The sequence below is a fragment of the Scyliorhinus torazame genome, chromosome 3, assembly GCF_047496885.1.
Source record: "Scyliorhinus torazame isolate Kashiwa2021f chromosome 3, sScyTor2.1, whole genome shotgun sequence".
NCBI classification, from domain to species: Eukaryota; Metazoa; Chordata; class Chondrichthyes; order Carcharhiniformes; family Scyliorhinidae; genus Scyliorhinus; species Scyliorhinus torazame.
Window position 1 is genome coordinate 284658760 of NC_092709.1, and position 22710 is coordinate 284681469.

At 47.0% G+C, this 22710-nt stretch overlaps 1 protein-coding gene across 5 annotated transcripts in view; it reads right to left on the reverse strand.

The window, feature by feature from the left end:
- Positions 1–17463: 17463 nt before the first annotated feature.
- Positions 17464–22710, reverse strand: part of nedd4l (NEDD4 like E3 ubiquitin protein ligase) — a 635409-nt gene continuing 630162 nt past the window's right edge. For all 5 annotated transcript variants that reach the window (XR_011940295.1, XR_011940294.1, XR_011940293.1 and 2 more), the window contains one exon: positions 17464–18438. The gene's annotated coding sequence lies outside the window, so the exon portion shown is untranslated. The remainder of the gene's footprint in view (positions 18439–22710) is intronic.

A 22710-nucleotide genomic window follows, 5' to 3' on the forward strand; every position in this document is an offset into this window, starting at 1 on the left:
CAGAAAATAAAATAATCGCTTCAGGTCTAAGCATCCTACTAACAGCATTATTAATGGAATAATGGATCTTTTACTGAATGGCAAGTAGTGACTCGTGTGGTACCACAGCTGTGCTAGGGCCCCAACTGTACACATTTTATATTCATGCTTTGGAAGAGGGAATTAAATGTATTATCTCCAAATTTGCAGATGATACAAAGTTGGGTGAGAGGGTGAGCTGTAAGGAGGATACAGAATTGCTTCAGCGGGATTTGGACCGGCTGAGTGAGTGGGCACATGCATGGCAGATGCAGTATATGTGGATAAATGTGAGGATATCCACTTCAGTGGCAAAAATATAGGAAGGCAGATTATTATTTGAATGGGTGTAAATTGAGAGAGGTGGATACTCATTGAGACCTTGGTGTCCTTGTGCATCAGTCAGTGAAAGTAAGTGCACAGGTACAGCAGGCAGTAAAGAAGGCAAATGGTATCTCGGCTTTCACAGCAAGAGAATTTGAGTATAGGAATAGAGATCTTTGACTGCAATTGTATAGGACATTGATGAGGCCATACCTGAAGAATTGTCTGCAGTTGTGGTGTCCTTATCTGAGGAAGGATATTCGTGTTATGGCGGGAGTGCAGTGAAGGTTTACCAGCTGATTCCTGGGATGGTGGGACTGTCATACGAGGAGAGACTAAGTTGGTTAGGTTTATATTCACTGGAATATAAAAGAGTGAGAGGGGATCTCATAGAAACTTACAAAATTCTAACAGGATTAGACAAGGTAGATTCAGAAAGAATGTTCCCAATGGTGGGGAACTCCAGAATTAGGGGTCATAGTTTGAGGATAAGGCGTAAACGTTTTAAGACCGAGGAGAAATCTTTTCACCCAAAGAGTTGTGGAATTTGTGGAATTCCACAGAAAGTAGTTGAGGTCATAACATTGTGTAATTTCAAGAAAGAATTATATATAGCTCTTGGGGCTAAAGGGATATGGGGGTGGGGGGGGGGGGGGGGGGGTGGTCAGGGTGTTGAACTCGATAATCAGCCATGATCATAATGAATGGTGGAGCAGGCTTGAAGGGCCGAATGGCCTTCTCCTACTTGCATTTTTTATGTTTCTGTGTTAATTACTGGCAGTCAACTTCACTGAAGATTAACTATCACAAGTGTGGGGTCTTAATACTTTGGTTTTTAATAGTTGTTGGAGATTTTTAAAAAAACATTTCCATTTTTAAAAAACTTTTTCTTTCTCTTTTAAACCAAGCTTTCTTCACCCCTCTTTATTTTTTCTTTCAGTACCTGATTCGGCATCGGTTTCACCCAATTTATTTTACACTTCCTTCACAATCCTTGTGCTGTTAATTTCCCTATACTTCAATCTGATAAGGAGATGTACAGTTCGTTGTCCCATTCACTCAGGTCCCATGTGCTCAGTTCCTCTTGCTGTGATGGTATCAGCTCGCACTTTTAGCAGCTTGCCAGGCTAAAGAATTTCGAAACCTAAATGTGCAAAGGCAGTTCTAACTAACAGCAGACACTGGAGCAATTCAAGGCCCAATAAATCAATGTTCTGTCTATTTGTTTCAGTAGTACAGTGCCTTGGCCAGACCTTATCTGGAATGCTATGTTCAGTTTTGGACACCAAACCTCATGAAAGATATGTTAACCATGGAATGGGAGCAGTGCAGATTCAACAGGATGATAGCAGGACTTAAGGAAGTTAAATTACAAAGCAGTTGCGTAAACCTATTTCCTTGAGTTTGCTAGGTTGTGGTGATCTGGCTGAGTGTTTTTAAAGTGAAAAAAAAGTATTAGACAGTGTAGGTAGAAAGAAACTGTTACCTTTGGTGAGGCATTCCAGGACAGGATATACCTTAAACCATCAAACACTCTGAGTGAGAGGGGAGATTGCTACCAACTGACCACAGGGTTGTTATTGTTTAACCTCTGACAAAAACAGTGGAATTCCAACAGGAAAGAAATTGGATTGGGCGGCTGAATGGTATCCAGTTGGAGCCATTCCTCCACAGAAATGTACCCATCTGTAGAATACACTTACCTCCAAGTGAAAAGCACAGTGGTTAGCACTGTTGCTTCACAGCACCAGGGATCCAGGTTCGATTCCCGGAGTCTGCACGTTCTCCCAGGGTCTGCGTGGGTTTCCTCCGGGAGCTCCGGTTTCTTTTCACAAGTCCCGGAAGACATGCTGTTAGTAATTCTGAATTCTCCCTCAGTGTACCCGAATAGGTGCCGTAGTATGGCGACTAGGGGATTTTCATGGTAACTTCATTGCAGTGTTAATGTAAGTCTACTTGTGTCACTAATAACAATTATAATTATTATTAAACATTTAAGGATGGATTTTAAATAGCTGAGGCTCGTGTACTGATCCTTGTATGCAGTAGTTATTGTTTTCCAACCAAAGATGTTCCATTTATTCCTACTATGTTCACAATCCAATCTATAATCCATGCTAATATATTACTCCCAATACCCAAGTCCCAATTATGTACAATAACCTTTTTTTCAGGGCATCTTATTGAATGCTTTTTGAAAAAATCAAATGCACTACCTTCACTGGTTTCCCCTGCCTAGCTCACTAACCAAATCCTCAAAAATCACTCAACAGATTTATCAAACACCCATTTTACTTTCATAAATATGTGTTGATTCTTTATCATATTAAATGTCTCAATATCATATCCCTAAGAATAGATTCCAGCATTTTGCCTACTACTGATGTTAAGCAGAATGGCTTATAGTTCTCCATTTTCTGTCTTTCCCATTTTTAAATAGTAGGGTAGGTTAACTTCCAGCCTTTGGGAAGCGTTTAGAATCAAAGGAATTCTGGAAGATCTAGAACCACAACATCCTCTATCCTTGCAGCTATTTCTTTTAAAACCCTACAATGTAGTTTGTCGGGTCCAGAAGATTTGTCCCCTCTTTGTCCTATTCATTTCTGCGGTACTATTTCTGTACTTTAATTAATTTCTCCAAGTTCTTCATGCTTGCTAGAACCCATTCTTTCCAGAATGTTAAAATTTTAAATATAAAATAAAGTGATGGCCATAAATAGATTCTATATTAATACTGAATTTCATCAAGTTTAGAAATCATCTAACATCAATAGAAGATTTCAAAAATGGGATAATTTATTACTTTTTACAGTTGAAGAATCCTTGGTAGAGATTTCCAGGAAATCAGCAAAGGTCAATTATAGACGGGGAAAGCTGCATTCAGCCTGCCGAAAGCAATAGCAACTTTTCCCAAGGTATAGTGTGGCATTTAGTGCCAAAACCTTCAATGAGGTTCCGTGCCATATTGCTGGCTTGGCGGCATCTGATTTGCCTTTCCCACCATCACCCCAGTGCTGCAATCATCAGTGCGCCACATTTAAAGACTGCCCCAGCGCACACTTCGTCGGAAAGCAAAACCTACCAAGAAATCTGCTCTGCAATTCTTCAATGCCTCCCTTGAGAGACCCCTCAGTGCTTTTGAGGCCCGCGATATAATCTACCCACACTCAGGGAAGCACCCCAGTAGACTCACAAAGCTCAACTGGTACAAACCCAGCATGGGAGGCAGTGGCAGCCAGGGCCAACACCCTGCAGAAGAGGGTGCACAGCAGCCATACAGTGCGGGAAGAAGATAAATGATCTCTTCTGTTCTGTCAAGGTAAGGTAGTCTTCTCATCACTCACGCCTCATAGACCCATCACACATTCACAGGGATCTCGCTCAGTCCCAGCTCAAGGGACACCGTCACTCACACTCCCACATATCTTCTCCTCCCCTGCAGGTCGTATTTTATATATAATATATATATATATATATGATGTGGAGATGTCGGCGCTGGACTTCCCACTCTGGGGAAGTACTGGACGACGAAGGGTACGCTGTCGGTTGTGTCCTATGTTTGTCTTCTGAGGAGGCTGGTTCAGATTTTTGCTGTGGTGTGTTGGAACTGTTGATCGATGAGTCGAGAGCCATATCCCGTTCTTACAAGGGTGTCTTTCTGTGTCTGTAGATGCCTGATACGTTCCTCCTTGTCTGAGCAGAGGGTTTGTCCATAGGGGATGGCTTCTTTGAAGCGTTTAAGGTGGAAGCTGGTGAAGTGGAGCATCGTGAGGTTATTCGTGGGCTTGCGGTAAAGCAGAATGGTGAGGTAACCGTCCTTGATGGAGATGAGTGTGTCCAAGAATGCAACTGATTCTGGAGAGTAGCCCATGGTGAATCTGATGGTGGGGTGGAACTTATTGATGTCATTGTGTAGTCGTTTCAGTGACTCTTCACAGTGGGTCCAAAAGAAAAATATGTCATTGATATATCCGGTGTATAGAATCGGTTCAAGGTCCTGTGCGGTGAAGTGGTCTTGTTCAAACTTTTTAAAAATAATTTTTATTAACGGTTTTCATAAAATATCAATAACAAAATAAAAAAGGAACCCAACAGGGTTAAGTACAAAACACAGTCCAGAAAAACAACCCTCCACACCCCCCTCCCCCCGCGTACATAAATAATAAATTAACATTAACACCCCGACTTAATACAACAAGTATATACACCCCTTCAGACCCTCCAGTGTGAATAACAAAAACAAAAAATAATAAAGTGACCCCCCCACCCCCCCCGGAGTTGCTGCTGCCATTGACTAATATCTACCGCTCTGCCAGGAAGTCTAGGAATAGTTGCCACCGCCTAAAGAACTCTTGTACCGACCCTCTCAAGGCGAATTTCACCCTCTCCAACTTAATAAACCCTGCCATATCGTTGATCCAGGATTCCACACTTGGGGGGCCTCGCATCCTTCCACTGAAAAAGAATCCTTCGCCGGGCTACCAGGGACGCAAAGGCCAGAATACCGGCCTCTTTCGCCTCCTGCACTCCCGGCTCCTCTGCCACCCCAAATATTGCGAGCCCCCAGCCCGGTTTGACCCTGGATCCTACCACCCTCGACACCGTCCTCGCTACGCCCTTCCAAAATTCCTCCAGCGCTGGGCATGCCCAGAACATATGGGTGTGATTTGCCTGGCTCCCTGAGCACCTAACACACCTGTCCTCACCCCCCAAAAAACGGCTCATCCTTGTCCCGGTCATGTGTGCCCTGTGCAGCACCTTAAACTGTATGAGGCTGAACCTCGCGCACGATGAGGAAGAGTTCACCCTTCCTAGGGCATCTGCCCACATCCCTTCCTCAATTTCCTCTCCCAACTCCTCCTCCCACTTATCTTTTACCTCCACCACCGAGGCCTCCTCCTCCTCCTGCATCACCTGGTAAGTTTCCGAGATCTTCCCCACTCCCACCCGCCTCGCGCCCACACAAACCCCATTATACTCCTGTTAACCCGCCTGAAAAAAGCCTTCGGGATAAACACGGGGAGGCACTGGAACAGGAACAAAAACCTTGGGAGCACTGTCATTTTGATTGACTGCACCCTACCCGCCAAGGACAGCGGCAATGCGTCCCACCTCTTGAACGCCTCCTCCATTGGCTCCACCATCCTTGTAAAACTAAGCCTATGCAGGGCCCCCCAGCTCCTGGCCACCTGGACTCCCAAATATCTGAAGCTCCTCTCCGCCCTTTTTAGTGGGAGCTCGCCAATCCCCCTCTCCTGGTCCCCTGGGTGAATTACGAACAGCTCGCTCTTCCCCATGTTGAGCTTGTACCCCGGAAAGTCCCCGAATTCCCGAAGAATCCTCATTACCTCCGGCATTCCTCACACTGGGTCCGCCACATACAGCAGCAGGTCATGCGCATAAAGTGACACCCTATGCTCCTCCCCACCCCGCACCAACCCCCTCCAGTTCCTCGACTCCCTCAGTGCCATAGCCAGGAGTTCAATCGCCAGTGCAAAGAGCATTCCTCGGTGCAACCGAAAATACTCGGACCTCCTCCTGTTTGTGGCCACACTCGCCATCGGGACCTCATACAACAGCCTAACCCACCTGACAAACCCCTCCCCAAACCTCTTCAGCACCTCCCACAGGTACCCCTACTCTACCCTATCAAAAGCTTTCTCAGCGTCCATCGCCACCACTATCTCCGCCTCCACCTCCCTCGCCGGCATCATGATAACGTTCAAAAGCATCCGCACATTCGCGTTCAACTGCCTCCCTTTCACAAACCTCTGGTCTTCGTGAATGATCTGCGGCACACAATCCTCAATCCTCGTGGCTAAGACCTTCGCCAGCATCTTGGCATCTATGTTTAGCAACAAAATCGGCCTGTAAGACCCACACTGCTGGGAATCCTGGTCCCGCTTCAGGATCAAGGAGATCAGTGCCCGGGACATCGTCGGGAGCAAAGCCCCACCTTCCCTTGCCTCATTAAAGGTCCTAACTAACAGCGGGCCCAACAGGTCCATATATCTTTTATAGAATTCGACCGGGAAACCGTCCGTCCCCGGTGCCTTCCCCACGTGCATGCTTCCTAACCCTTTGATCAGCTCCTCCAGCCCAATCAGGGCCCCCAATCCCGCCACCAGTCCCTCTTCCACCTTTGGAAACCTCAATTGGTCCAGGAAGCGGCCCATCCCTCCCTCCTCCGGTGGGGGCTCGGATCAGTACAATTCCTCGTAGAAGTCCCTGAAGACACCATTGATGCCAACCCCACTCCGCACCACGCTCCCTGTCCTGTCCTTAACTCCCCCGATCTCCCTAGCTGCGTCCCGCTTCCGAAGCTGATGCGCCAGCATCCGGCTTGCCTTTTCCCCATACTCGTAAATCGCCCCCTGGGCCTTCCTCCACTGCACCTCCGCCTTCCTGGTGGTCACCAGGTCGAATTTGGCCTGGAGGCTACGCCTCTTCCTCAACAATCCTTCCTCGGGCTCCTCCGCATACCTCCTGTCTACCCTCACCATCTCCCTCACCAGCCTCTCCCTCTCCCCCCCGCTCCCTCCACTCCTTGTGGGCCCTAATGGAGATCAGCTCTCCTCTCACCACCGCCTTCAGTGCCTCCCATACCATCCCCACTCGGACCTCCCCGTTGTCGTTGGTCTCCAAGTACCTCTCTATACTTCCTCGGACCCGCTCGCCAACAGCCCCACCTCCAAGCGCCACAGTGGGCGCTGGTCCCTCTCCTCTCCCATCTCCAAGTCCACCCAATGCGGGGCGTGGTCCAAAATGGCTATTTCCGAATACTCAGTGTCCTCTACTCTCGCTATCAGCGCCCTACTCAAGATGAAAAAGTCAATTCGGGAATGAGCCTTATGGACATGTGAAAAGAATGAAAATTCCCTAGCCCCCGGCCTTGCAAATCTCCAAGGGTCCTCCCCTCCCATCTGGTCCATAAACCCCCTCAGCACTCTAGCCGCTGCCGGCTTCCTACCCGTCCTAGACCTGGAGCGATCCAGTGCCGGATCCAGCACTGTGTTAAAGTCTCCCCCATTATCAGGCCCCCCACTTCCAAGTCTGGGATCGGACCCAACATACGCCGCATAAAACCCGCATCGTCCCAGTTCGGGGCATACACATTGACCAGTACCACCCTCTCTCCCTGGAACTTACCACTTACCATTATGTACCTACCGCCATTATCTGCCACAATGCACGACGCCTCAAACGACACCTTCTTTCCCACCCCTCGATTTTTGGCATCCAGCCCCGAGTGAAACACCTGACCTACCCACCCTTTCCTCAATCTTACCTGGTCTGCCACCTTCAGGTGTGTCTCCTGAACCATAACCACATCCGCCTTGAGCCCCTTCAGATGCGCGAACACGCGGACCCTCTTAACCGGCCCATTCAGTCCCCATACATTCCAGGTTATCAGCCGGATCAGCGTGCTACAAGCCCCCCTCCCCCGCCGACTAGCCATGACCCCTCCTCGGCCAGCCACGTGCCTGCACCCCACACCCGGCCCGTTCCCCACAGCGGCATACCCCCGTCTCGATCCTCCCCCACTCGCTCCAGCTCCTCCTTGACCATAGCAGCAGCAACTCGATGCCCCCGCCCCCCCATCCTAGCTGATTTACACCCCCCATTGCACTTCCGCAAGTCAGCTGACTCCTGCTGATCCCGGCCACTCCCGCCTCTCCTTCGACTCCTCCCATTGTGTGGCACACCCTCCTCTCCCGTCCCCATCCATAGGCTCTCCCCCTCCCCCCTAAGTGCGGGAAACAACCCTCGCTTCCCCGCCCTGGCCCCGCCCCCTCCAGTCTTCAGCGTGGGAAAGAGCCCGCGCTTTCCACCTACCAGGCCCCGCCACCTCTGGCGCAGCTCCTTTTACAGGCCCGGTCCCCTCACCCCTGGCTCGGGCCTCCCCCTCCCCCGTGGGACCCCATCTCACCTCCAAGAGACCCCACCGACCAACCCAACCAAAACAATGCCCAACCCGTCCCAGCCACCCTCACCAACCCAAAAGAGAAAAAACACAGAGAAAAAGAAACCCGGAGCAATACAAAGGCCCCCCCCTCGAAACAAAAATAAACATAGCACATCAACCGCAGTCCCCAATCGCCCATCCCGACCCTCAGTCTGTGTCCAACTTCTCGGCCTGAACAAAGGCCCACGCCGCCTCCGGAGACTCAAAGTAATGGTGCCGGTCCTTGTAGGTGACCCACAGTCACGCCGGCTGCAACATGCCAAACTTCACCCCCTTCCTGTGCAGCACCGCCTTCGCTCGATTGTACCCGGCCCTCCTCTTCGCCACCTCCGCACTCCAGTCCTGATATATCCGAACCTCCGCGTTCTCCCACCTGCTGCTCCACTCCTTCTTGGCCCATCTGAGCACACACTCCCGATCGACGAACCGATGGAACCGCATCAACACCGCCCGCGGAGGCTCATTAGCCTTGGGCCTCCTCGCCAGCACTATGGGCCCCTTCCAGCTCCAGGGGCCCCTGGAAGGACCCTGCTCCCATCAGCGAGTTCAACATGGTGACCACATAGGCCCCCAGGTCCGGCCCCTCCAGCCCCTCCGGGAGGCCCAGAATCCGCAGATTCTTCCGCCTCGACCGATTCTCCATCTCCTCGAACCGCTCCTGCCATTTCTTGTGGAGCGCCTCGTGCGCCTCCACCTTTACCGCCAGGCCTAAGATCTCGTCCTCATTGTCAGAGATCTTTTGTCGAGTCTCGCGGATCGCCATTTCCTGGGCTGTCTGTGTCTCCAGCAGTTTATCAATAGAGGCCTTCATCGGCTCTAGCAGGTCCGTTTTAATCTCTCTGAAGCAGCGCTGGATACAATCCTGCTGCTCTTCCGCCCACTGCATCCATGCTGCCTGGTCTCCGCCCGCTGCCATTTTGTCCTTCTTCGGGTCCACCACCACCTTTTTTGTCGCCCGCTCCTAGTTGAAGCCATATACTGACGGGGAGCTGTTGTAGACTCCTTCCCACACTGGGAAAAGTCGAAAAAGTGCCGTTGGGGGCCCTGAAAAGAGCCCAAAAGTCCGTTGTTGCTGGGAGCCGCCGAATGTGCGACTTAGCTCCGCATAGCGCAACCGGAAGTGGTCTTGTTCAAACTTGAGCATGAAGATGTTGGCGGATCAAGGTGCGAATGTGGTCCCCATGGCTGTTCCTAGTGTCTGGGTGAAAAACTTGTTGTTGAAGATGAAGACGCTATTGTCATAATATACACCAGTATATCCTGGTGCAGACACACACTGATGGACACACAGTGGGACCAAGCAACACACACAACACCACAGCCAATCACCAGTTAGAGCACACGCACTAAAAAGACAGGGGGCATCAGAGTTCCCGCTCATTCGAGTTGCAGCTAGCTAGGAGGACAGAGCTCACAACCTGTAACACAGACATTCACCAAGTGCTGAGTGCATCGACTGGTTAGGACAAGGCAAAGGTCTTTAGTTAAAGCTAGTATCGTGTTAAACCACAGTCTGAGTATGTTAAACAGTTAATGATTCAATAAAATAGTGTTGCACTATTTCAAATGTTGGTGACCTGTATGCGTTCCACGGATCCAGAACACCCAACACAACATGATACCAGGAGTTGAGGGTTATTAGCACTTCTTAGACCTAACTGCAAGTAATCTGCCTTCTGCCAGCATTCCGTCATCCTGCAACATGGACAACATCAGCACGCCGCCGCCGCTCCCCATCGCCGGCAACCTCGGGGCCAACTGAAAGATTTTCAAATAGCACATCCAGCTCTTCCTCGAAGCCACAGACAGGGAGGGCGCCTCGGATACCAGGAAGATTGCTCTCCTCCTCTCCACGGCCGGAGACCATGCCATCCACATTTTCAATTCTCTCACCTTTGCGGATGATGAAGGTGAAACAAAGTTCAAGACGGTCCTCCTCAAGTTTCACACACACTGCAGCGTAGAGGTGAATGAAAGTTTCAAGCGCTACGTGTTCCAACAGCGTTTGCAGGGTAAGGATGAACCTTTCCAATCCTTTCTCACTCACCTTGCAGCTACGGGCCCATCTCCGACTCCATCATACGCGACCAGATCATTTTCGGTGTTCAGTCAGACACCCTACGACAGCAGCTTCTCAAAGTAAAGCAGCTCACCCTAGCGACCGCCATTGAGACCAGTGTCTTACACGAAAACGCCACAACTCGGTATTCCCACATCCAAGCGGCTGAAACGGCGCGGCAAGGTCCCCACGAGGCGGAACGGGTCCAAGTGATTGAGCACCTCCAGAGCCTCAGCCTGGATGAGGGCGGCCATTTTGCGTGCTTTTCGCTGACTCCCACGCTAGTGCGCACCAAACGAGGGGACGGCGACGTCGAAGAACGCAATGCACAGGCACGCACCACCCACGATCGCACCGCGCATGTGCGGTGGCGCAACGAACGTGCTGATGCTACGATGTGCAGCAACTGTGGCTCCGCCCATTTAAAACGGCAATGGCCTGCCAAATCTCGACACTGCCTACGGTGTGGCAGACTTGGCCACCATGCTGCCTTCTGCCGAGCAGTTCAGCCTGCCAATTCATATCGCTTCAGCCAGCCTCGCAGGAATGTTCGGGCAATTCAACCCACGGTCACCGAGTCCGATGCGGACTTCCCACACAGCAGTGACACCGAGGACCCAAAGGCGCCTTTTCGAGTCGGTGTCGTGACAAAAAACAGGTTGTCCCCGAAGCAAAGACACCAGCCGCTGTCGGTATACGGCATCGATCCAGACGATGAGTGGTGTGCCACCCTGACGGTCAACCGGTCCCAAATACGATTCCGCCTGGACACTGGTGCCTCCGCCAATCTCATGGCGTGGTCTGACTTCCAAAGCCTCCGTGTCATATCAGCCTTCCTTCCATCAGCCTGCCAGCTATTGGATTATAATGGCAATGTCATTCCTGCTAGCGGCTGGTGCCAACTTGAAGTGACGCACAGGTCACGCAAAGCCATCCTACCTTTTGAGATAGTGGGCTCCTCGAAAAACTCCCTGCTGGGCGTGCAGGCTGTTGAACCTAGTTCAGAGAGTTCACTCTCTCTCTCCTGATGACACACCCGTCTTCCAGGACGCTAACTTCAGGGCGCAACTCAACGCCATCATCGACCAGCACTGCGATGTCTTCGAAGGCATGGGCACGCTCCCATATACCTACAAGATCCTACTCAAACAGAACGCCACGCCTGTGGTGCACGCACCTCGCAGGGTCCCAGCACCCCTTAAGGACCGCCTCAAGCAGCAGCTGCAGGACCTCCAGGACCAAGGAGTGATCTCCAGAGTCACGGATCCAACCGACTGGGTCAGTTCCATGGTATGTGGAAAAAAGCCTTCCGGCGAGCTGAGAATTTGCATTGATCCCAAGGATCTAAATCGCAATATCATGAGGGAGCATTATCCAATTCCCAAGCGCGAAGAGATCACATGCGAGATGGCTCGCGCCAAGCTTTTCACCAAACTCGATGCCTTGAAAGGATTCTGGCAAATCCAGCTCGACAAATCCAGCAGGAAACTGTGTACATTCAATACCCGCTTTGGCAGATATTGTTACAACAGGATGCCGTTTGGGATCATATCTGCTTCAGAAGTGTTCCATAGGATCATGGAACAAATGATGGAAGGCAGTGAAGGTGTTCGCGTCTATGTCGATGACATAATCATTTGGTCCACCACCCCGCAGGAGCATGTCAGTCGCCTCCAGCGCGTATTCAAACGCATACGTGAGCAGGGCCTACGCCTCAACAGGGCCAAATGCTCTTTTGGTCAGACGGAACTCAAGTTCCTCGGGGACCACATCTCCCAGTTGGGTGTGCGGCCGGATGCGGACAAGGTGGCTTCTGTCACAGCCATGAAAACGCCAGAGGACAAGAAGGCGGTCCTCCGATTTCTGGACATGGTCAACTTTTTAGAGAAGTTCATCCCTAACCTCGCTTCTCATACCACGGCTTTCAGGAACCTGGTCAGGAAGACGACAGACTTCCAATGGCTCCCTGCCCACGAGCGTGAATGGAGAGAACTCTAAACCAAACTCACCAAGGCCCCGGTCTTAGCTTTCTTTGATCCAGCAAAAGAGACCAAAATTTCGACCGATACCAGCCAATCCGGCATCGGGGCGGTGCTCCTGCAACGTGATGAGGCCTCATCATGGGCCCCCGTTGCCTATCCGTCACGCGCCATGACCCCCACGGAACAGCGCTACGCTCAGATAGAAAAGGAGCGCCTGGGCCTTCTGACCGGTGTGGTTAAGTTTCACGATTATGTGTACGGACTTCCTCAATTCACTGTCGAGACCGACCATCGCCCGCTGGTCAATATAATACAGAAAGACTTGAACGACATGACGCCTCGCCTCCAGCGTATTCTTCTCATGCTCCGGCGATACGACTTCCAGCTGGTATACATCCCAGGCAAAGACCTCATCATTGCCGACGCTCTCTCCAGGGCTGTCAACACTCTGTGTGACCCAGCGGGGTTCGTCTGCCAGGTTGAGGCCCATGTGGCCTTCGTGGCCTCCAATCTACCTGCCACGGATGAACGCCTCATCCAAATTCGCCGCAAGACGGCGGCTGACCCTTTGCTACAGCGTGTCATGCGCCACCTAACAGACGGGTGGCTCAAGGGCCAATGCCCTCAGTTCTATAACGTCAGAGATGATCTGCGGTAGTAGACGGGGTTCTCCTGAAACTGGACCGCATTGTCATCCCGCATAGCATGCGCCAGCTCGTGCTGGGACAGCTACGAGGGCCATCTTGCCGTGGAAAAGTGCCGCCGACGGGCCCGAGAGGCAGTGTACTGGCCCGGCATTAATGACGACATAGCCAACACAGTGCTTAACTGTCCCACTTATCAGCGCTTCCAGCCGGCCCAACCCCGTGAGACCCTACAGCCCCATGAGTTGGTCACGTCCTCTTGGACCAAGGTGGGCATCGACCTGCTCCACGCGCTGGGCAGGGACTATGTCCTGATTGTGGACTACTTTTCAAACTACACGGAGGTGATACGGTTGCACGACAACACATCGTCTGCAGTCATCCGTGCCTGTAAGGACACCTTTGCTCGACACGGCATCCCACTCACGGTGATGTCGGACAATGGCCCCTGCTTCGCAAGCCAGGAATGGTCCGACTTTACCAGGCAGTACAACTTTGCACGTGTAACATCCAGTCCCCTGTACCCCCAATCCAACGGCAAAGCGGAGAAGAGCGTCCACATAGTCAAACGGCTCCTCTGCAACGCTGCCGATGCTGGGTCCGATTTCTACCTCGCCTTGCTGGCCTATCGCTCCGCCCCACCGTCCACTGGCCTGTCGTCAGCCCAGCTGCTCATGGGTAGCACCCAGAGGACGACGGTGCCGTCCATTCATGTCCCAGACCTCGACCACGTTCCGGTCCTTCGCCGGATGCAGCTGTCTTGTGCACAGCACAAGGCGGCTCAGGACTCCCGTGCGGCTGATCTCGCTGCTCTGGCTCCAAATGACAACATCTACATCCATCTTCCGGATAAGGCTGGTCTGCAACCGCTGTGGTCCTTCGGCAGGTGGCCCCCCGCTCATTCCTGTTTCGTCTGCCGGATGGCTCCATTCTGCGCCGCAATTGACGTGCCCTTCGTCTCGTTCCGCGCTCGCTATGTGATCGTCCACTGTTGCCTCGCCCTCCTGCTGACCCTGCCATGGACTATGCAAAGATCCCGGTCACTCTGCATCCTCCTCACTCTGACGCAGTCCAGCCCGCTCCTCAGCCGGTGGCTCCCGACCCACCCTTGAGGCGGTCAACCAGAATTTGTCGCCCACCTCAGAGACTTGATTTGTGAACTTTGTGGACTCATGGACTTTCTGATTTTTTCTGCTCTTCCGGTTAATCGTTTACGTGGTTTGTATATAGTGTTCATCTCGTTATTCTTATGACACACTGCACCAGGCACCTTCCCATGTAAATAGCTTAGTTCTCACGTACATAGTCCTGTAAATATTTCACACAGTCAGGGACATTCACCTTACACTATTTATTGCCATGCAGGTACATTTTTTAATAAAAGGGGGCATATCATAATATACACCAATATATCATGGTGCAGACACACACTGATGGATACACAGAGGGACCAATCAACACACACAACACCGCAGCCAATCACCAGTTAGAGCACATGCACTAAAAAGACAGGGGGCATCAGAGTTCCCGCTCACTCGAGTTGCAGCTAGCTAGGAGGACAGAGCTCACAGTCTGTAACACAGACATTCACCATGTGCTGAGTGCATCGACTGGTTAGGGCAAGGCAAAGGTCTTTAGTTAAAGCTAGTATCGTGTTAACCCACAGTCTGAGTATGTTAAACAGTTAATGATTCGATAAAATAGTGTTGCACTATTTCAAGTGTTGGTGACCTGTACGTGTTCCACGGATCCAGAACACCCAACACATCAGTTATGATCTAGGATTAAATGGATGAGTTGTAGAATTGCATCTGGAGATTGGCAATTATCAGTGTTGAGTACTGAGGCTTTGCAGCAATGCTGTCCTCATGGGGGATGCTGGCGTAGAGTGCCGAGACATCCATTGTGACGAGGAATGTTCCTAGTTCAACTGGTCCATGGGCGCTGAGTTTCTGTAAGCAGTCCGTTGTGTCGTGACAGAAGTGGGGTTCCTTGTACGATGCATTTCAAGATGCCCTCAATGTAGCCAGAGAGGTTCTCACACAGGTTCCCATTGCCTGATACGACAGGACGGCCTGATGTGTTCGCCTTGTGTATTTTCGGGAGGCAGTAGAGATCTCCAATGCAGGGAATACGTGGGATGAGAGCACATAGGGTGCTCTGAAGGTCTAGTTCCAAGGGCTTGATCAGTCTGTTGAGTTGGCGGGTGTTCTCTTTGGTCGGATCTGCGGGTAACTGTCTGTAGTGTTCCTGGTTGAGTTGTCAGTACAGTTCTTTACATTAGTCCGTTCTGTTCAGTATGTGTGTATATATATATATATATATATATATATATAATATATGTGTGCGCATGTGTATATATATACACGTGTGTGTGTATATATATATATATATATATGTGTGTGTGTGTGTATGTATATATATATGTGTATGCGTGTGTATGTATGTGTGTATGTATATATGTGTGTATGTATATGTGTGTGTATATATATATCTATGTGTGTGCGTGTGTATATGTGTGTGTATATATGTGTGTGTAGATATGTGTGCGTGCGTGTATATATGCGTGCGTGTATATTTTATATATATTTTGTGTGTGTAAATGTCTGTATATTTATATATAGATGTATGTGTATGTATATATATATATATATATGTGTGCATGTGTGTATATATATGTGTGTGCGTGTATATGTGTGTGCATATGTGTATGTGCATGTATATATATATATATATATATATATGTGCGTGTGTATATGTGGATGTCTATGAATTAATCATATACATCTACCACATATATTATTATATATGAGAGAATGGGGTGAAGTAGGAAGGGGGGGGCGATGTTGGGAAAAGGGTAGTCAATAGGCAGTTACATTTTCTGTCAGTTTAATTATATTACTGTACATATTTAAAAGTTACTTGTGTTATTAAAGTTACAAACCTGGTGACTGTAGTTTATTTTGCTCAGCCAAGGACCTCGGGCATTTTAAATAAGATCTAATTTCACCTGTACTATGACTCTAGGACAAGTGGGGCTGTAATTGACTGTGCAGTGGCCCAGGGAGCGGTGACAAGGTGCACGCCTTTTGAAACCAGTCATGATTCGTGCTGTTCTGACATCACTCCACCGAGGATGGATGTTTTGATGAGGGGGTATGATTACACCGTATGGGCCTGATAATGAGATGCAATTGTATTCTAATGATGTTCCCGACATTGAACAGTGGGGAATGCTGTCTGCCACTAACAGGCAGAGGGGATGATTGCAGCAAACTTTTGCGCCACCGAAAACACAACTGTGGCCGCCTTGTGATTCTTTTCTGCTCCGGGTCGGCAAACCCACCGAACACTAACAGGAGTGGAAAATCCCCAGATCGAAATTGTAAGAAAACAGAAATGGGATAAAGTTAGTTTTAATCACTCCTGATACAATGGCAACATGACTGGAAATGCCATACTAATGCACTTGCAGGGACCTCCCCTCAGGGTGAAAGGAGATAACAATGTTACCAAGGTCTTTTCAATTTAAATAACTGACAATTCAATTCAAAAAGGAATTACTTGTTCAACATTGTTTAAATGATAGTGTTTGGTTCTTTTCTCAAACAACCAAATCTCACCATGTAATATTGGCCCCTAACTTCCTGCATGATTCACCATTTGAAGTCGCTGATGCGCACATGCACGGCGTTACGACCCGGACGTGCGGACATGCAGGCTGGAAGCGTGCAGCGTTTCAACTTCCGGATGTTTTTTTTTGACTGCTTTAATGAAAAATCCAACAACAGTGCTAACTTGGGCCACTTATCCAAATATTTGATGAGTTTTCAAGCAGTCAAAAAAAAAAACGACTAGGAGTTTAAATGCTGTGCGCTTACAGCGTGCATGCCTCAACCCCGCACTCTGGATCGTCACACCGACCATGAGCGGCACACCAATGACTTGAGTCTTGAATCATGCAGGAAGTTACGGGCCCTTGAGTTTAAGTTTGCAAAGTCCCCTACCAGCAGACCACTAGTCTGAATACCATACTACACATTAATGGAGCAAAATTGCAAGCTACTACTTTCTGATAAACCTTTCATTGAACCTAATGGGTGTAAATCACTGCAAAGTTGCCCCTTTAATATTTTTGTTACGAGTATACTGCAGCACAGAAATAGTGAGTACAGGACTTTTCCATTGGGGGAAAGATGCCGGAGTGAGAGTTGTCGCAACTCATGTTGGATGACTTTGAAATGAATGTTTCTGGTCTCAAACTCCCAGTTATTACTAGCAGTTTATTGATTATGTTTCTTATGTCATGAATGATGAAATTTGACATCGGTTGAGAATGTATTTAAAGGTGGCTTCATAGATGCCCTCCTTTCTGTCCCAAATGTTTTTTCTAAGTTCTCCATTGGCAACTTAATAGTTAGATTTAAACAAGTACGCTTACTTAATGCAAAAGAGATAAACAGGAAGCGATTGTCATACATGCAAATTTCTTTATTTTTCAATATATCAAAATTAGTATAATTACAGCTGCTAGCCACTATTTAAAAGAATGAAGGACAGAGCATGACAAAGACAATCTTCATTTTGCGTCACTCAGTTCTTATGAAAATTGCTTGTGAAAAGTGGAAACATTCCAAATATTCCAACAATGGAATTATTCGTGATTAATAAAGTCAATAAATGAACATTTATTTTCTCAAGCTTTATGGTGGAAATTGAACCTTTTTCTTTGCTAAAGCTTGTTATCTATTTTCAAACTATTTTCAATGCAATGAGTCATATCAATTAACTATAGTTAGAAATCAACATTCAGAAAACATAGAAAGCTGATGGAAGTTCCTCTTCATAATTAAAATATACACCAAGTATATGTATATAAAAATTTATACACTTAGTGCCAAAAAAACAAACCAGAAAAACAGATGCTTGTCAAATATACATATAAAAGGCAAGGTATACAACACAGACATCACAGATCTCGAGACCCAATAGAACGTGGCTGAGAGAATGGTAAATGATGAATTCATACCACTTTTGAGATTTGATCATGACAGCAAAACTAGAATGATATTTTTCAATGATAGATGTACAGAATCAACAAGTTTCATTGGTAATACATGAGATTTTATTACACAACATGCGATGTATATTTAATGAAGTGGAAATCCGGATACTGTCAATCCTAAACAATATGGTGACCTGCACCATTTTATTAAGGCTCGATCATTGCAGAATCAATTGGTTTTTTTTATAAAAGAGGCTCAGATCCAATTAAATCCTCCGTTCTGTAACAATGCTCAGCTATGTTGAAGAAAAGTGAAATCTCTGTGCATCTTTTGAGACAGTCCCTGGAAACCACTCAGTTGAGACTGGATAGGCAAAATGGGAAAGTGGTTCTACAGGACTGACATCAGTGCTGCAACTTGAAACTGGGAAAATATCCACCTGAAAAAGTGAATTGGGGAATAAATTGTTTCAATTAGTTCCCTGTCAGAGAGAAAACTTTAATAGAATCTAGTTAGGAAGTCCTGAATCCATTATATGCCATATGCAAAGTTGCCATTAAACTTCAGTATCCATAAAAATAGTCTTATTACAAAACATCCCATGTCTTTACTTTCTGAGTAGCACAAAGGGCATTTTACTGCTCACTGAGAATAATGACCTTTCTATTGTTTAGCTACCTGCACTGCATTATTGCCCAGAGCTAAAATTCATACGACGTTGGTGGGATAATTAGTGCATCATTGATTTTATATAATTATTTCCGAAAGATATGCTTTTATGTTCCCTCCCAAGTGAACTGTTATATACAAATTATATACAATGGCCCAGGTTGTGCAATCAGCAGCAATTGATTTATGCGAACAGTGTTCTCTTATTTTGCAATTGACAGTAATTGAAAGCCATCTCATCACAGGATTAAAGAATCCTTATGAAGACATGCAGATTTTAAACCATGCAGTGTAAGTTAGGATATTTAATTCAGAATAAAATAATGTACGAAAAGTGTAATAAAGCAGTGGAAGAAAGATGCAACAGAAAAATTAAATAAAAAGGAAAGTTTAAAAAATAAATAAATTTTGTGTTGTAAATTAAATCTCCAACAATAATAAAAATCTGTAGGACTTAAAACTTTACACTTGTAAAGTAAATGTTCAATGCTAGAGAGATTGTTTGGTAGCAATTCCATTGAGAATTCACTTGCCTTTAAATGGACATGCCCTAGCATTCCTGGCCTGGTTAGTGGCTAGCTAGATGGGAAGTAAAACTTCACACCCTTCGTGTATCTTAATGCTGAATCAATCAACAAGATGCCAGTGCAATGAAGCTTGAGAAGGGAAAAGAGCATTTAGGACAATAATTTTCTGAATTTTTCATTTTACTGTGCATTTGTAGAAACGGGAAATTACTGACAGATTTACTGGCCTCACTTATTATTCCCACAAAATGTGGGTCAATATCAACATAGAACATCAATGCCCACTTCCCCTGTATGTTGCCACAAACATTCCCTTAGAGTGAGCATGATTTACCTTGTTATATGACGGAGCTATAAACAATGGAAACTATATCAGAGGTTAGGTTACAATTGGGATCTCCTGTATTAATATTAATTACACACTGGGATTCATTTGAATAATTGACATGCAAACAAGGTCATGGAACAATGAAAGGATAAATGAGAATATGGATGGGGAAGGGGACAGAAACAGTCTATGGCACAGAGGGATCTGGGTGTGCTGGTTCATGAATCACAAAAGAAAAGCTAGCATGCTAGGTACAGCAAGATATTGGGAAGACAAATGGAATGTTGGCATTTAGTGCAAGGAAAGTGGAAAATAGGGAAGTGTGCTACAACTGAACACGGTCTTCATAAGCCCACATTTGAAGTAGTGTCCAGTTTTGGCCTCCTTATTTAAGGAAGGACTGGATTGGAAGCAGTTCAAAGAATGTTCACTTGGTTGATTTCAGGGATGATCTGGGTTATCTTATGACAGGTTGAGCAGTTAGATTTATACTCATTGGTGTTTGGAAGAATATGAGATTATTTAATTGAAGCACACAATGAGTGATATTGTCACTGGACTAGTAATCCAGAGACACAGCGTAATGTTTTGGAGCCCCAGGTTTGGATCCTACCATGGGTTCAAACCTCACCCAGGTAGATGGTGGAACTTTAGTTCAATAAAAATCTGCCATTAAAAGTCTAATGATGACTATGAAACCATTGTCGATTGTCATTAAAAACCCATCTGGCTCACCAATGCCCCTTTAGGGAAAGAAATCTGCCGTCCTTACATAATAATCTTTATTAAGTGTCACAAATAGGCTTACATTAACACTGCAATGAAGGTACTGTGAAAATACTTGGTCTGGCCTACAAATGATTCCAGACCCACAGTAAAGTCATCGACTCTTAACTGCCCGCTGAAGTGGCCACTCAGTTCAAGGGCAATTAGGGATGGGCAACAAATGCTGGCCCACAGTGGATTACTGAATATATTCAAGGCTGAGTTAGGCAGCTTGTTGATCGACAAGGGAGTGAAGGTTACGGGGAGGCAGAAAATTGGAGTTAACGACACAATCAGATGAGTCATGATCTTATTGAATGGTGGAGCAGATTTGAGGTACTAAATGGTCAACTCCTGCTCCTTATTCTTATGATCGTGTAAATTACTTAATGAATGAAAATAAAACTAAACACGAATAAGCACCTTCTTTCAGCACTCAAGACTGCAGGCTAATTAGTTATCCAAAATGTAACCAACAATTTTATATAACAGCATCTATCCCTTTGATTAGGAAAAATAAAAATCATATTATTTAAATGGTGAGAAATTGCAGAGCTCAGAGGTGCAGAAGGATCTGGATGTCCCAGTGCATGAACGACAAAACATTAGTATGCAGGTTCAGCAAGCAATTAGAAAAGCTAATTGAAAGTATTGTTTATTGAGAGAGGAATTAAATACAAACATAGGGAGGTTATGATTCAGTTATACGTGGCATTGATGAGACCACATCTGCAGCACTGTGTTCTGTATTGGTCGCCTTATTGGAAGCAATTCAGAGGTTTACTGGACTAATACCCGAAAGAGATGGGTTGTCTTTTGAAGAAAGGTTGGAGAAGCTGGCTTTGTATCCACTGAAGTTGAGAAGAGTAAGAGGTGACTTGATTGAAACATACAAGATCCAGAGGCGTATTGATAGGGTAGATGTGGAAATAAAGGGCTGAATTCTCCAGTCTCCCAAACATTCTTCTCGGCGGCACACCGTTTGCCTCTGGCGGGATTCTCTACTCCCGCTGCTTGTCAATGGGATTTCCCATTGAAGCCACCCCATGCTACCCGGAAACCCACGGGTGGGGGTGTGTTGCCGGTGGGAAAAGAGAATCCAAACGGTTGGAGAAAAGTTCCGCTTGTGGAAAAATCTAGAACTAGAAGTCACTGTTTAGAAATAAGGGGTCTCCGATTAAAGACAGGGATGAGGAGACATATTTCTCTCCGAGGGTCATGAGTCTCTGGAACTCTCTTCCTCAAAGAGTGGTGGAAGCAGCATCTTTTGAATATTTTTAAGGCAGTGGTAGATAGATCTTTGATTAACAAGGAAGTGAAAATTTCTCGGGGCTAGGCAGGAGTGTGAAATTAAAGCTACAATCAGATCTGCCATTACCTTATTGAATGGCGGAGCAAGCTCGAGTCGTCTAGTGTTTTTAATTTGCATGCCATATGATGTAAATTAAATGAAGATGGGGGTGGAGAGGAGAAAATATTGAATTATATTGGAATTAAATAGTATGAAAATATTGATTATAACTGAGCGGGGGGGAGGGGGGGGCGGGGGGGGGGGGGGAGGAGGAGTGAGGTTTCAACAGAAAGTAATTGGTCAGAAAGCGACAGATTATGCTAACATGCAAAACTGATGTTTAATTTTCAAACTGGTCCAGAGCTTTGGTTAACATTTTTTAATTACATCAATGGAAAGAGCGCTTCAAAATAGACAAATATTTCAGACAGTGCTCCACTGGTAATAGAAGTTTGGTCAAAACTCCCAGATGATCATGGGAAAATGTATCGCTTGGTGATGCATTGAACAATAAAGCACAGAAACTCTCCAGCTTTATCCCCACTCACTTAAAGATGCAGCTCATCTCAGCATTTGAGAGTGCTATAATTAATCTGAAAATACCTGCGCTACGAACGATCAGTAAAATTAGCGAACATTTCTGTTCTTTGAGAGCAGGATTTCAACTGATTTTCTTCATGGTTTAATAGCTTCCCAACAGCCCCTTACATGGCAACTTGAGTGAGGTACAGGAGGGCTCTTGGTGCCTGGGCAGTGAATATATTTCATTCAAGAGACCACGAAGTACGGAGATGCAATTTGTGATGGCACTAAATGTTTGCCACAGCTATGCCACAAGGGATCACACTGCAGCAGAGGTGCTGATGGTTGGACAGGTACGAGGACAATAGACAATTTTGAATGGTGGTGTGCATTAACTCCTTGCAACTCTTTTGTACAAAGCACTGAAATGAAATTAAAGTTGCCATAGTCCCAGAGGCCGCTCTCCCCTTTGAGAGAAAGAGCTGACTGGTGGTGATTTAACCTGAGGATCACCACACCTCAAGCGAGGGGTAAGGTTTAGAAGATGGGGCCTTTAAGGAATAACCTCAGCCGGTATGGGAATTGAACCCACACAATTTGCGTCGCTCC